Here is a 16,320-nt window from a genome sequence, read left to right on the forward strand (position 1 = left end):
TAAATACGGACCAGATTCATAGTTGGACCAGATTCGTGGTCATAATAGGCCAATTCGTGCCTTGGATCCAGTATATAGAGCAAAGTTGGGAGCCTTGCTCGGGGTTAGTGCGTGACTGATCAGCAGCCTAACCTTGGTTTTTAAAATAAAAAGTGAATATCCAATTCTAATCATTGCTTATTCAGAAACTTGATTCTTCTGAATCATTTCACTTGGTTATTGTTTAACCTCAATTATTGCTATTATGACTTGCTGAGCTAGTTAGCTCACTCTTGCAAATCTTTTTATATTTTCAACAGTTGAAAAGGAAATTTTTGGAAACGAGCAATTCCAGTCCAGTGTGCGAGCTAGGATTCCAAATTAAGTTGGATCGAGTTAGCAGGAGCTTTATGTTGTAGATAAGTTATGCAAGATTGTAAGAATAATATCATTATCAGATGTAAGTTGAACTAGTTGGGTTTTGGTACGATGTAATAAAATATAAGGTTGTGGCTTGTTTTCATACTTGAACCTGTTGCGATCCATGGTTGTGAAAAGAAGGGTCAATGCATATGATATTTTATATATAGGTTTATATGTTGTGTGTATGTGTTGTGAGCCCCAGACTTCTGACCCGGGTTTGGAGGGCGTTACAGTTTGGCATCAGAGCCACAGTTTATAAGTCACTGAAATAAGCCTAGATTGTCGGGAATAGATAAAGGGTTAGGGATAGGATTAGGAAATAGAAAGATAAGACGTCGAGAGGTTGAGTGCGATCAAATATTAGGTTTTAGTGAAATTCGTGATGAGATTTGACATCCTTATCTAGCAACACGATTTTCAGATGACGGCGATGGAAGATTATTTTATCCCTGGATCGTCTGATCAATCAGAACCTTTATTCGGAAGACTATTATCTGATTCACGCCCTGCTCTTCCACCAGTGTTAGCCATGTCACTTCCTGTTGCAGCGATTGCACCTTTTCAAACTATTATCTCATCCCTTGATGCGAGACTACCTATTCGAGAATTCCCTACACGCTGATTCTAGTTCTACCGGATATTCAGTTGTGCGCGCATCTTTTCTGTCTACTCTACATTCTATTTTATAACATCTTTTTAAAACTTGTCTTATGAAGTAACAACACCCATGAAGATCGATTTGAGAGCTACAATATATGGTGAGTACGAGGTATTAAGAAGGGTGACAAGAAACCTAGAGAGAAGATTCGTGTGTGCCGGAAAATGGTTGCTACCAGGTTATATGGAGCTACTAGTAAGTATGCTACCTGTGATTATCTTGTGAAGTGAGCTAAATAAATTTTAAAGGAGTTTGGAAAGAATAAAAATCGAGAATTTTCTTGGAAGTAGATGATGATGATGTGACCAATTATAATGCGTATAGTGGTAAAGTGATGTGATGTTAGCCGATTTGGTTTTATAAAATAGGTTTGATAGACCTATTATACTTAGTAATCGTAAGAAGTAATGATGGAAGTATTACCAGTACGAAAGATTTGAAGAGAAGCTATGAATAAGAAAATGTGCAACGGTAACTAGAATTTTTATTGACCAATGAAGATAAAATAGACCCAGCGAGGAATAGAGGATATGCAGAATTGAATGAGCTTTTATCAGATGGTGTTCCCAATTTGACCCTTTGTAGTGGTTAAAAAGAACGACAACCAACTCATATAGTAATAATGACCAGGTGTATGATTTCCAAAATTTAAACCAGTTTGTCCAATTATTACTTGAGTTTCTTGTTCGTTATATGATTCAGATTAGAAGGCCAAGTGTACCTTCTATTACGGAGAAACTGTTCACCCAATTTCTGAGACAATTAGAAGTTATTGTTAAATTTTTTATAAAAATTATACTCATTTGTAACATTTTCTAAAAACCTTACGGCAACTATAAACTTGTCAAAAGTGGTAATGAAACAACAACAATTTAAGAGCATATTTTTAATTGGACATTATTATAGCCAATTTATGATTTAGTGTATATAAGCTGACTCATCAAATCTTACTCGTAATACACTAGAAATTGAAGGCAAACATTAAATATTTACATTGACTCATAAAATTTTTTATGTCTATTCTAAAAGGGTATCTTGTAACTATCCATCCAAAACTATAAAAATCAAGATCAATGAGAACATCGACTATCCATCAGGGATGCTGCTAGTGAATGAGAGACATTAGTCGAGACTAAAATATGAGGCAATGATTCAAAAAATTAAATTTATTACATATATATTAATAAAATGAAATTTAATTAATTTTTATAATGAAATTTTAGGTTAATGTTTATGTACACTTTTATATTTTTGATTAAATTTTTTTATCATATATTTTAACAATTAATGAGTTTAATTATAAATATTTTTGTTCAAATTTTTCCTTTTTAGTTGTAGAACCAAGGTTAACTTCTTTGAGATCTAATCTCAGTTTATGAAATCTTGTCATCACTTTCATATTGCAAGGAATGCAATAAAATTTATCACAGAATGAGTAGGGAACTTCAGTCTTTACTTCATTATATTTGCATGCTCCCACTTTTGGCTCACTAACTGCCTTTTTACAAAGATGACTTAGGTGCTTGGTTGAGCCACACTTTTGACATTGTTTCTTGGGAGCATCTGCAATAAATGCAAAGTTATTGCTCTTGTTCACTCCAATTTTCTCATTTCTGTTCTTCTTCTTCTTTCCTACATTCTCAGTCTTGATTTCCTTGATTGGTGTCTTAGAAACTTGATTGACCATGGGCTTCTTCTTAATTGTAGCAGTAGGAGTGGTTTCTGCATTTTTTTACTATCTTCATCTACAAGTTCTTGTTTGATGACCAACTCAACCTCACTGAAATTAACCTCACATGTGTTGAACAAAGGTGCATCAACTTTTCTCCGCATAATTGGGACATCTTAATCTGCAATTGCCTTACCTTTGTCATATTTATTTTCCTTGAGGCATCATAGTCCAAACCAGTAGCTATATTAGCACATGGTTTGTTCTTCACATGATATTTTCCAACCAACTGAGATGCATTTCTGAAAGACTTCAATTTCACCTCATTCTTTTTCAATTTTTCCCTCAACACAGCTTCAATTTCATTTGCACGCTAGAGCTTGTTTTTCAGATATTCATTTTCTTGCTTGATTGTTTCAAGCTCAACAAGCTGCAGCTCCAATTCTTGCTTTTCAATCTCAAGCTTCTCATTAATCTTTGACAGTCTACTAACTTCCTCAGTAGCTACCACCATGCTTGTGTGGATATGAAACATCTCTACACTCATCTTTTCAATAGTTTCTTTATATTGGCTTGTATTTAAATCAATGGTAGTTAAAGTTGGTACCTCTGATTTTGATGAGGATAATTCTCCTTGCTCAAGAGCCATGAGTGCATAATTTTCAAATTCTTCTTTGTCATCATTTTCTTTAGTGTCATCTCAACTCTTACCTTCAGCTATGTAAGCCTTTCCCTATTGTTTCTTCAAGAGAATTCCATGCTTTGCTTCTAATTCCAGATAGACTTTATCCTTCTTCACTTTCTTTGGCTTCCTGCACTCAGTTGCAAAGTGGCCCAACTCATCACAGTTAAAGCACCTTATTTTTTATCTTTCAACAGATCCAGTTTTGTAGCCACCTTTGCTAGCTGAGTTGAACTGAGTTTTTGATTTCCAGTTGTTGCTGTTTGAGGACTATCCCTTGTTCTTGAAGAACCTTGGCTTTTTAACCCTGATGTTAGAGAATTTTCTATCCAGGTAAGCCATTGATTGATCCATCTCATCTAGCTCATCGAGGGTATAGTATTCATCTTCCTCTAGCTCCAAAACAACTTGTTTTTGAGGTCCTATATTATTTTGCTCAATAGCATGAATGACTGGAATTTGAGCATCTTGTTCATCTTCACTTGCTTCAATGTCATTGACCACTCAGGCACTGGATCCATCAACCACATGTCCTTGGTTTTCCTTTAATGACTTCCTTTGTAACATCTCAAGCTCATATGTTTTTAAGATCCCATACAAGACTTCTAGTGTCATTCTGCTCAAGTCTCTTCCTTCTCTAATAGCTGATATTTTCTGTTCAAGATGGTCAGGAAGGCCTAGCAAAAACTTTAGGTTAACCTCCTCAACTTCATAATATTTATCATGAAGTTGCAAGTCATTAATCAACTTGTTGAACCTTTCAAAAACTTCAGAAATTCCTTCTTTGGGCCTAGCCATGAAACCCTCATACTGAAACACTAGTATTCTCCTTTGATTAGATCGTACTTCCTCTATACCCTCATAAAGAATTTCAGTTTTCTCCCAAATCTGTTTGGTTGTGTCACAGTTGACTATATTGTTGTACATAACATTGTCAAATGACTCTATCAGTATTAGTTGCAGACCATTGTCCAGAGAAACCTTTTCCTTTTCAGGTTCTGTGTATTTTGAGGGCTCTTTAGGGGTAAAATGAGCAGGTATGACCATGTCTCCTTCAGTAGACTCATCAATTCTTTCCATGGGGATAAAAGGGCCATTCTTGAGAATCTGAATGTAAATAGGGTTGGCTATCCTTATGAACAGCATCATCTTTTCTTCCATAGAGTATAGTTGATTTTATCAAAGGTTGGTATCTTGATACTACCTATCTTTTGTGCATTCCTTCTTCCAAGATCTTTATCTGTTTACTTTCAGATTTTGCTCTGATACCACTTGTTAGATATTGAATGCAACACAGATGGGGGTGAATGTGTTTCTTGGATTTTTAGCCTTTTTAAAAATTATTTAGATTGTATGTGAAGAAAGCGGTTAAGATATTGTAGAGATATTGTGTTTACAGAATTAATCAACAAGCACAATGTTTTCAAAACTCACTTAATTTATATTAATTAAGTTGGTGTTGCTACAAATTCTGTGTTCTTAAGAAAATAAAAACTCAGCTTCTATCTTGAGAGAATACAAGAAAATTTAGATCTGTTTGTTACTAGTGAACTAAGGACCTGTACATGCTTTATAGACTAGCAGCACGGGCTTACAAGGTTTGCACTAAAATGTACTAAACTACTTTCTATAGCAATCTTTTTCTATTACCATTTCTAGCTTAGAAAATCTGTGCAGAATCTTGCAGGTCTGTGACCACCCTTTGTCCAGTTAATCTTGGCTCTTGATCTTGTATTCTCCCAGCTACTTTGTAGACTTTTCAATCTAGTGAATAGATCATTTGTTGACTGATAATCTTGAATTTTGAACTTGTCTGCATTCTGTATTTGAGATGTATGTCGAGATCTCCAATTTGTATTATAGAGAAGTGACATATATAATCCATTATTCTTTATATATATATGCTTTTATATAATTAAAATCATATATAATTACTATATTATTTTTATTTTTATGACCGCATTTTGATCGATCAAATTGGTCGGTACAATATGCAACCAAATTGATAGTTATCAGTCCAGAGAAGTTTTTGGTAAAACCCTATAACGACCAATCGATACTGCCCGATTCACAAAGAAACGATTGGTTTAGTGATCAATATGGTCGATATTGATTGAATGTTGTCGTTATTGTCTACCCAAAAATTTTAATTTTCAGTCAATATTTTCCTATTCCGTACCCAAACATATAGAGTACCAACTACAAACACTAAAGAATCACCAAATACAATAAATTCATTCATTTAAAAATGCAATAACAATAAAAATTCAAACGAAATTCCAATATAAATAGTACAATAAAAACTAATAAATCAATATGTATATCATTAAAGCAAACAATTTATCTGCTATCATTGTTAGATACTCTAAGGTCCCCGTACAACGACCAAATTATAATGTAATATGAAATTGGCCCTATTAGAAAATGAAACATCCTCGACCTTCAAGCTTAATGTTCGTGAGAAAGATACCCATCACCAATCATGGATTCTTGTACGTGATAAGGTGGTCTTTTGATTTGGAAGTTCCTAATAAGTTCACCGTAAGAGATTTGCAAAATATTGCCATGAGACCATGAATCGATGCTTAAACTGAACTCGCGAGAGATGTCCTATACAACGAATAATTTTGTTAAACTTATGCAAAGTGTTAAACAATCTATCAAATTTATTAAATTCCAAAATACATACAATGCAACTATAGTAATCTTTCAAATGCGATTGTACAAATACTGATCAGCAAATAATGACGATAAATGTTCATGATGTCATCTTTGTCAAACCCTGATATCAAATGTAGATGGCAAACTCTGATAGCTAAATACTGATATCATCAAATCATATCTAACAATCTCCCTAACTTGTGCGTAATAAAAATATGTACAAGTTCTTCATTTGATGATGACAAAACTATCTAAAAGTAGAAATACTAACAAATGTACAATCTTACAATCAGTGTATTAGACTTTATCTTCAATCTTGAATTCTAAGAAATCATGCAGCTTCATTAAAGAATTATCTGAGTACATTTTCTTCAGCTATATTCAAATACATAACCAATCTTTGCTTGACATCCTTAAGCTCATTAGAAGATTCATCAATCTAGAAGATAGCAGCTTTTAAATCAGAAATTTTACTTCTGCTCAGATTTAAGTCATCCAGTTAAATCAACCAATAATCATTAGCATTATGACTAAAAGAAATCAGCTTTGATCCAAGCTGTTCCACAAGTTGTGCTCCTCCCTTAGGCATGTTAGTAACTGAATCATCATTCAGTATGTATTTAGGAATAAACTTAGATTTTGCCATACCCCTCTGCTTCTCATGAACTAGTCCTTTTAGAAATTTAGACCATCTTTCAGTAATTTGCATTATTCACAGTGAACATGCAGACGAGGTATTAAAGTTCTTTCCAAAATTTGTTCATTATTTGTTCCTGTGACACTTTCAACCTTTTTCCAGAATCAAGAAAGTAAACCATCTTCTCTTTAGGCTTGAAACCATCAAAATTGTCAAGAATAATTTGAACACATTTGATATTCTCTAAATCCTGAAATTTTACATCTTCACCAACACCTGTTAGTGAATTTGGATCTTTTATCTTCAAAGCATCTCCTTTGTAAACTCCAAAATTTTTGTAACCAAGACCCCCTCTCTGACCAGGTTCTGTAGATTGAGATCCTCCACTGTAGGTATTCTTGATTATTCCAGTGTCTCTATCAGGAGCCGGTGTCTTGTTTTTCCATAGAAGTTCCTTTTTCAGCTCAAAGTCTGATGCCAACTTATCCACAGGTTCAGGAATTATAATTCTATTTAAATAATAATACCATTTTTAATTCATTCTAATAGTTTTGTACATAATGTACCCAGTCTCTTCATTTATTTTAAATTTAGGTTTAGATGGTTTAGGTATCCTCTTGAACCTTGGTCTGTCAGTTCTTGATTTTCTTGCAACATGAGTTTCATGAGATGTTGTCTTGACATTAGCATTAGCTTTTATTTCTTGAGCTATTTTGTCAACAAATTGAGTAGTATCAGTGGTTGTGACTATTTGTTCTTCAGTTTTAACTGGAGCAGTGTCAGAGGTTATTCTTGCAACATCATCAGCTTTTACTGGAATATCTTCAACATGAGCTTTGTCAGGGGTTGAGATGTGAGAATCAGAGTTTAAGTCTTATAGTACAAGCTTTGATGATTCAACAACCTTTTTATTTCCCTTATAACTCCTATTATCATTTAAAATAGCTTGAGACCTTAGAATAGGACTTTCAGCTACAGTTTGACTAATTTTTTTGATCACCACTCCTTTGGTTGGTCTTTTTCCAGGAATATCAGCATATGGTGAGATAACATCAGTATTTGCTGGCCTCAGAGATTTGTATTCCTCTTCCATTAACCTCAGTTGCTCAAGGTCAACTCCATGATTTTACCCTTCAAAAATCCTTTTACTCACCTTAGAATCAAAAGCTGTAATTTTAGGATCCTTGTAGAATAGAGTTATCTTCTTTCCTTTGTACTTCAGAGTTTATAAAAACCGACTTGCCTCAGCACCAGCTTCTACCTCCAAAATAGCACGGTCTTCATCAGCATTTATGACTATCAGAGTTTTCTTTATATTAATCACAGTTATAATCAGCTCTTTCTTAAGCACAGTCTTAGAGACTTGTTGTTTTCCACTTTTCCCTTTCTCTCCACCTCTCTCTCAACCTTTTCTGGATTGGCTAGTGGTTATAAAAACACCACTAGATGCAACTAGATCTCCATCTTTATATCCCAATTAATTTGCCACCCTTGTTTCCTCCATCTTGGGCATCATTCCTACCATCAGCTTTTAGCTGGAGCTATTTGCATTTTGACTTTGAAAGTACGCAAGTGAACGAATAAACAAAATAAACCCATGCAAATCTCTATGCAAACCAACTAGTAGAAAAAGTAAACAAGGTTTGGGGATCAAATAGTAATCTTTCTAAGAAGCATAGTAATTTGATTGGATGAATAGTAGAAGAGATGGTGCATTGTACTCCCTAGCTTGTACACTTGAAAGATGAGGCCATGATTATTGATTTATACAAGTAATATACATATCTAAGGGTATATCAAACATCATACATCCAAGGAGAACCTTCCAATAACCCAATAAAGGTATAAAACTTTCTTTCAAACTTCGTTTAGTAAGAACTTTTCAAGAAAAGTATGAACCTTGGATGTAGATTAAAGTTGTAGTGATTATATGTTGGTTTGATTGTTGTGGATGTATTAGTTTGATAAAGATGATGTTGATGAACCCAAAACTTTGAGTTCTTGTGATAACTAAGTATTTAGATGATTGATTGTTGAATATTGAGTGATTAGTGATGGTGGGTATTAATCGAAACCATGGATCGTAATGTTTACGTTATTATAATATCTTATTCTAGGCGACTTAAATTTCTGCAGAGTTAAAGAATAATTAAACTGCATTTTCTTGAAAAATAAGACTTGTAAGTGATAGATCTTGTCGTAAGGATCATTTAGGCGCTTGAATGGCTTGATTCGGACTTACGGTTTAAAAGTTTGGTCCGTTTTAGTAAACACGAATTACGCGATAAAAACTGCTACGAATTATCAATTTTGGGAGTATAAATGGCTGACTTAAATCACTCAAGAGTCATGAAAAGTTAACATAAATTGGGATATGGAGTGAATGAGCTGCCATAAAAATTTCAAGTAAAAATAGTAATTTTCAATTTTAGAAAATTATCGGAGTCGAGGTCCCGCAAGTAGAATTCCTTAGAAGTCGCGAGAGGAGCCGACTTGTAAAGTGAATAATTGAAGTGGACGATAAGGATTGAAAATCTAAATCAAGGCTAATGACTACTCGTGCTTTAATAAAATAATGAGAGAAGGATGAGTCGCATACGTTTATAAAATGTTACGTATTTAACAAAGCAGTGTTAAGTACGATCAAAGTTTAATGGGATGATAATGTTCTTATTTATAGATTTTCGAACAAACTCCTAGGCACCCTCCACCCCGAAACCCCCCAGGAAAATTTACGAACCTTACTCATGATTACTTTGGTGTTGTAAAAATGAATTACTATGTATATGCATGATGCCTTGATTACCCTGAATTTTAATTACAAGATATTAAGATGAGATTGATTATGATATAGTACAGTATCGTGTTATAAATGTTAAAGTAGAGTGGTATGTATACTTTAGACCGAGAGTCGGTCGGTATAATTAAATAAAAGCCCAGAAGTATTCCGGAGACTTTTGGGATTAATAATTCCTTATCTATGTTATTATTAAAGTAAATATTCCAAGGGGCTCAATGCCTTTGCGGTTTATTAAATACCTCAAACTTTTATTAAGCGACTTCAAAAAATAGTATTCCCTCAAATTAAATATTATTTAACCGATGAGTATTATTTCAAATATTCATTTAGACGAGAAAGTATTTATAGACAATTATTTTATTATTAATTTCAAGCATTAAATATTTATTAAAGATTAATTTATTTTATAAAAATAAAAATCAGTTGAGGAATATTATTTCAAATTTTTATTTAAACATAATTATTCGAGGTTTGATATTTAATAATTATTAATTAATTACTAAATATTTATTAAAGGATTTTATAGGATTAAAAAATCATAAATCCTATTTTACAATATTTTCTGAATTTCAGAAGAGCACTCAAGTACCTTCAAATCTTTGAAAAACATTATTTCAATTTATTTTAAATAATTTGATGATTATATATATATATACATATATAAAGAGTTGTGCCTATCAACAAGCATAGTGCTTGGGGAACTCTGATATAATTCAAGTTCCGAGTATATAGTAGGATTCTTTGAAAGGACTGGGAGGGGTAGACTCTAGTACTACGGGTACTAGGGAGACTACCAAAGGTACCACAGGCGAAGGTACTACGTGTACTCAGGGACTTGTGAAGTGTGTGAATACCCGAAACTGGACATGTAGCCCGTATGCGGCAAGGGTGATCACCGGAATAGAAATGTGTTGTCCTTCTACTAGTATAACAGCTTTACAAACTTCCGATATATGACTGATCATCGTATAACGGTGGCTCCAACGAATGTCCTATTCTTCCAATTGTAATTGATATGTAATACTGTAACCTGAGCCTAGGGGCTGGGTTTACTAAAAAGGTATTCACAGAATAATTGAGTTAATAACATACGTTGTTTTGAAAAGATGTCTGTATCACCAAGAAAACTACTATTGAACATATATCATTCTACGAATTATAATAATTCTTTAACAGTCTTTTCATACTGCTGATTATTATGGATGGGCAATATAGCTCACACTTGTTTTCTTTATAATACCAAAACACAACAATTAACCAAGATGTCGGTCCGCAAGTTTATAGCCAGGAAGTACGTTAGAAACGCGAAGCTCTTTCGTAGACTATTTGGGGCGATGCCGCTGGTTGAACATATGAGTTGGTTCGATTTTTACTTGTTTTTTATTCGGCTCATATATAAGTATGATTTATGTAAGGTAGTCACGAACAAACGTTTATTTGGCCGCCGTCCAAATAGAGGTTATATCCGTGGTATAACTTAATTACTTTTGGATTGTAATAACTATCACCCTTTGGTTTTAAAACTCTAGTAATGCATTAATTTCGTTTCCAAGATAATAACCTGTGATTATGTGTAATAGTAAGTGTGGGGTCATAGATGCGTGAGTTAATTATATTGTTGTACAAGATAAGTGTTGAAATAAGATTCAAGACGATGTGACTTCCTAAATCCCTAACCCCAAATTTTGGGGTGTCATAGAGCCCGCCCACAGCGTGTCAAGACTTACTTTGTCAGTATAGACATCTTTAAGTGTTACGCCGACTGCAGCTACACATTTTCTTATACTACGTCCATTGAAGAAGTGCATCACAACAATATACTTATGACAAAGGAGTGTCAAGTAATTACGCCACAAACAACATCATACTAGTATCGATAGCCTTGTTGTTTGAAACTTTTACATATATACAGATTTCTACAACTGTATTCTTAAGAGATCTATCATATTTTATGCTTCTTTTCTTTTATCTAGTAACTCTCTCTCTCACACACACAAATAACAATTAATGTATCTATTCATTAGAGGGCTGGTCTAAATCCGATTCAATTTAAAATCAATTTTTAATAGAAGTATTTGGATCGATAGGGTATTTAGACCAGTTGGCATTATGTCCCTGGTAGAGTTGTAATAATTTAGCATGTACATACTTTTTCATGTATTCGATCTCACTTGGTTAGTCATCCCGTTATTAATTAAAGAGTCCTAGTGATGGAAATAGTCTTATGTTGATGCATAGTTTTATTAGTAAAGAAAGCCAATCACACCGGATAACTTACTCCTGAATAATCGTAACCTTCACAATAATAGACTTCCAAGCAGAGAAACTAATTTTCACCAATAGAACTACATAGATTTAATTCTCCGGATAATAGAAATACATATGCAACTTGAATTGAAAAACATTTTGAGAATTCTGGAGAACGAGCCCTCGGACGCAGTCTAAAAATTTTTGAGCAACTTACCCAATTCGTCAAGTTCTTTAAGTGGAGACCCGATTTGTTGAAGAGGTCAGAAGATAAAAACCGATTTCAACATTTGGACCCCATTAAGGTGTATTTACAAAAATATATTCTTCCACTGGATCAGATGGAGGCAAGGAAATTGAGATGTAGGGAGGAAATGGTTGTTTGTATGAGGACTCAGTAATATAGAAGACACACCAGTCATCCATTATTACAGTGTGTAACCTTTGAAGAAGTTAAACTAATTATGTAAGAAGTGCATGAAGGTGTTTGTGTCGATCATTTGGTAAGTCAAGCATTGACCTTGAAGATTTTACTATAGGGGTATTACTGACCTATCATTTTCCCAGATGCATTTGATTACTGTTGAGTGGCATTTATAACACTCTATAATGCTCTATAAAGGCTTGAATTGATGTTTTGTACTCAAGTTATTTATGTTTTTGATGTGTTTTATAGTGTTTTTGCATTTCAGGCATATACTGATGAATCAGATGGATTAGCTTTGTTTTGATGCTAATATGGTGTTAGGATGGTGTCTAAAGAATAAAGCTCCGGAAGCCAACTCGATTGCATCAGGAATTAAAGAAATTCGGAAGTTTTTTCAGAAGCACGACACGTCCGCGCTGGTCTAGCACGCGGTCGTACCCATTTGTCAGAAAGCCAGCGCGCCCGCGCTGATGAAGCGCGCGGCCGCGCTAGGTCGAGACTTTAAAATCCTGATTCTAATTAATTTACAATTGGGAGGACTTCTATCTTGCTTTGGCTGCTATATAAATAACTCTAAGTTTTTTAAGGGGATATCAAATAGAGCGCAAGGAGAAGACGGCAAGAGACCTTTAGCACAATTCAACAAGGCGAAGACGATCTAGTTTATTTTTGTGAATCTTTGTTTTGAGTTGTAATCTTGGATTCTCGTTTCTTATTTTGTTGAACCTATACTCTTGTTTTGTACTTGATTTTAATTATTCGTTATAAAGACTACGTTCATTTTACCATGTTTTCATCGGAATCCACGTTGATGATGAGTCCGATTATGGGCTAATCGTTATCGTGGGGTTCTAGCGGATTTATGTATGGATTTCTTTAGTTAATTTGTTCAATAACTTAGTGTTTGGTGATTGATTGATAACCTAGTATTGGTTGTACTTATTCGTCTTATGAGCATCGCGAACTTATAAGATAATGTGTTAATTCTTAATGAAGTGAAAGTGAATTAAAGGATTTAGAACTTGCCATGCTAGCATAGGTTCATGTAATGTATACATGATTCGTAGGTAATTTTACCCATCTTACTTGCCCTGTGTAATCAAGATAGATAACTTATGCTTAAACCGTAATGTTGTCAAATTCTATAGACATATAGGGTCTCAATATAATTGATGTCTATTCAGCTTCTATCTTTTTTGTGGATGTCTTGTAGTATGGTATTCGTGCAACGAAAGTTGGCGTTTATCAGTTTCGTGTTATCTGATTAGTATCATCACCATTGCATGCTAAGGTTAAGAATGAAAAGGCTATTGAATGAAGTATTTAATGAAGTTAGAATCCCATGTTTGTCATTTTTATTAATTTAATCAATCTTATTCTCATAGTTATAATTATTAGTTTAATTTTTAGTTAATAACAATCTCAATCAGTTATCGTCTTAGCATTGAATAATAACCATACATTGTTTTTTAGGTGCATGACTTAAATTAGTTAACCAATACAGTCTATGTGGGAACGAACAAGAAAAGATTCTATACTACTTGCGAACTCGTATACTTGCGTGTATTATTAGCGCGTGTTTAGCGACTAACAAGTTTTTGGGACCGCTACCGGGGACTGCAGTATTAATTGATAGTTTATGTGCTTTCCATCAGTGGTCGTTAAAGTTCATTGACTCAGACATTGTTACTTATCTGATTCCTTATCTTATTTCAAGTGCTCTAGCGAGGGTGTATGCATACGCGTTCGTGTACTTGTAAGAGAACAATGGATAAGGCCAAGAAAGAACTTCTGGTAATTCGAAGGGAAGTTTTCGAGGAAGAAAAGAAAGTAGAAGAAGAAGAGAAAGTCGAAGAACCAGTTTTAGTAGCGATGGGAGATCAAGCAGAAAATTCGAAGGCTTTGATGGACTATTCTCAGCCCAAGATTAATGACATTCAGTCGAGCATCGTCAGACCAGCCATCAAGGCTAACACTTTTGAGATCAAGGCAAGCATGATTCAGATGATACAAAACTCAGTTCAGTTTGGGGGTTCTCCTACGGAAGACCCCAACATGCACATCAGGGATTTCATCAAGATCTGCGACACCTTCAAGTTTAATGATGTGACTGAAGATGCTATCAAGTTGTGACTCTTCCCATTCTCTCTAAGGAACAAAGCTAAGAGCTAGGTACATTCTCTACCACCAGGGTCTATCACTAAATGGGAAGATCTGGCACAAAAGTTTCTCACTAAATTTTTCCCTATGGCGAAGACTGCTGCAATCAAGAATGCCCTTACTCAGTTTGTTCAACAAACTGGAGAATCTCTGTGTGAGGCTTGGGATCGATATAAGGAGATGCTAAGGAAGTGCCCGCACCATGGCATGCCTAATTGGATGATGAGTATTAATTGCTTCTACAATGGATTGGGTGCTACTTCTAGACCTATGATGGATGCAGCATCAGGAGGAGCCTTTTGGGCAAAGAGCTACAATGAAGCTTATGAACTTATTGAACTGATGGCTACTAATGAGTACCAGAATCCTTCCCAGAGGTTGACTCAGGGAAAAGTTGCAGGAATTCTAGAGTTGGATGCGGCAACTGCTATCGCTGCCTAACTTAAGGCTTTGACAATGAAGGTGGACTCTTTGGCTAATTATGGAGTTAATCAAATCACCAGTGTCTGTGAACTTTGTGCTGGAGCCCATGAGACTAATCAGTGTGCTATTTCTAGTGAATCAGCTCAGTTTGTGAGCAATTTTCAGCGTTCGCAGCAACCAGTGCCAGCCACCTATCATCCTAACAACCGCAATCATCCTAATTTCAGCTGGAGCAACGCTCAGAATGCGGTTCAATAGCCTTATCAGCAATATCCAGCTAAGCAGTACAACCCCTCAGGTTTTCAGCAACCGCAATATGCACCAAGACAACAACTCCATCTGCAACAAGCCAATGAAAAATCTGAACTAGAGGAGTTGAAGCTTATCTATAAGAGCCAAGTTGTTTCTATCATGACCTGGGAAAATCAAATTGGGCAAATTGCCAATGCTTTGCTTAATCACCAGCCTGGTACATTACCTAGTGACACCGAGGTGCTAGGAAAGAGGGAAGCTAAGGAGCAAGTAAAGGCAATCACGTTAAGGTCTGGGACGGTTGCGAATTCCGAACAAACTCACGAGTTGACTGACGAAGCTTGGAAAGAAGTAGAGCAACAGGAAGTAGAAATGGAAGCAAGGAAGACTACTGTTAGGCACACTCCTCCTGAGGGTAATACAGGGGAGAAACAGATTTATCCTCCACCGCCTTTTCTGAAGCGGCTGCAGAAGAAAAAGCTGGACAAGCAATTTGAGAAGTTTCTGGAGGTGTTCAAGAAACTTCATATCAACATACCTTTCACCGAGGCTCTCGAGCAGATGCCTAGTTATGCAAAGTTTAGGAAAGGTATTCTCTCTCGGAAAGTGAAGCTAGATGATTTAGAGATTATCGGTCTCACAGAGGAATACAGTGATGTGCTGCCACAGAAGTTACCTCTGAAGCTTAAAGATCCTGGAAGCTTCACTATTCCGTGCACTATTGGAAAAGTGTCTTTTGATAGATGCTTATGTGACTTGGGAGCTAGCATCAATCTGATGCCCTTGTCAATCTTCAAGCAGTTAGACTTGCCTGATCTAAAACCAACTTATATGACCTTACAGTTGGCTGACCGTTCTATTACGTATCCGTGAGGTATTGTGGAAGATGTCTTGGTCAAGGTTGATAAACTCATCTTCCCTGCTAATTTCCTTATTCTGAATTTCGAGGAAGATAAGAAGATTCCCATAATCTTGGGAAGACCCTTCTTGGCAACTGGATGAACTTTGATAGATGTGCAGAAGGGTAAGCTCACGATGTGAGTACTGGATCAGGATGTGACTTTTAATGTGTTCAATGCTATGAAATTTCCTACTGATAATGAGGAATGTTTAAAAGTGGAGTTGGTCGATTCTGTGGTTACTTCAGAACTTGATCAATTGCTAAGGTCTGATGCCTTAGAGAAAGCCTTATTGGGAAATTCAGACAGTGAAGATGACGAAGGTCAAGAACAATTGCAATACTTGAATGCTTCTCCCTGGAAAAGGAAAATTGATATACCTTTTGAATCTCTTGGAATGGAG

At 35.2% G+C, this 16,320-nt stretch overlaps 1 non-coding gene across 1 annotated transcript; it reads right to left on the bottom strand.

Annotated features, from left to right (window-relative positions):
* Nucleotides 1–14,445: 14,445 nt before the first annotated feature.
* LOC141682307 (small nucleolar RNA R71) lies at nt 14,446–14,552 on the bottom strand. The gene has a single exon (XR_012559708.1). It is a non-coding gene; the product is annotated as a small nucleolar RNA R71 (small nucleolar RNA).
* Nucleotides 14,553–16,320: the final 1,768 nt, after the last annotated feature.

The sequence above is a fragment of the Apium graveolens genome, chromosome 8, assembly GCF_009905375.1.
Source record: "Apium graveolens cultivar Ventura chromosome 8, ASM990537v1, whole genome shotgun sequence".
Lineage (NCBI taxonomy): Eukaryota > Viridiplantae > Streptophyta > Magnoliopsida > Apiales > Apiaceae > Apium > Apium graveolens.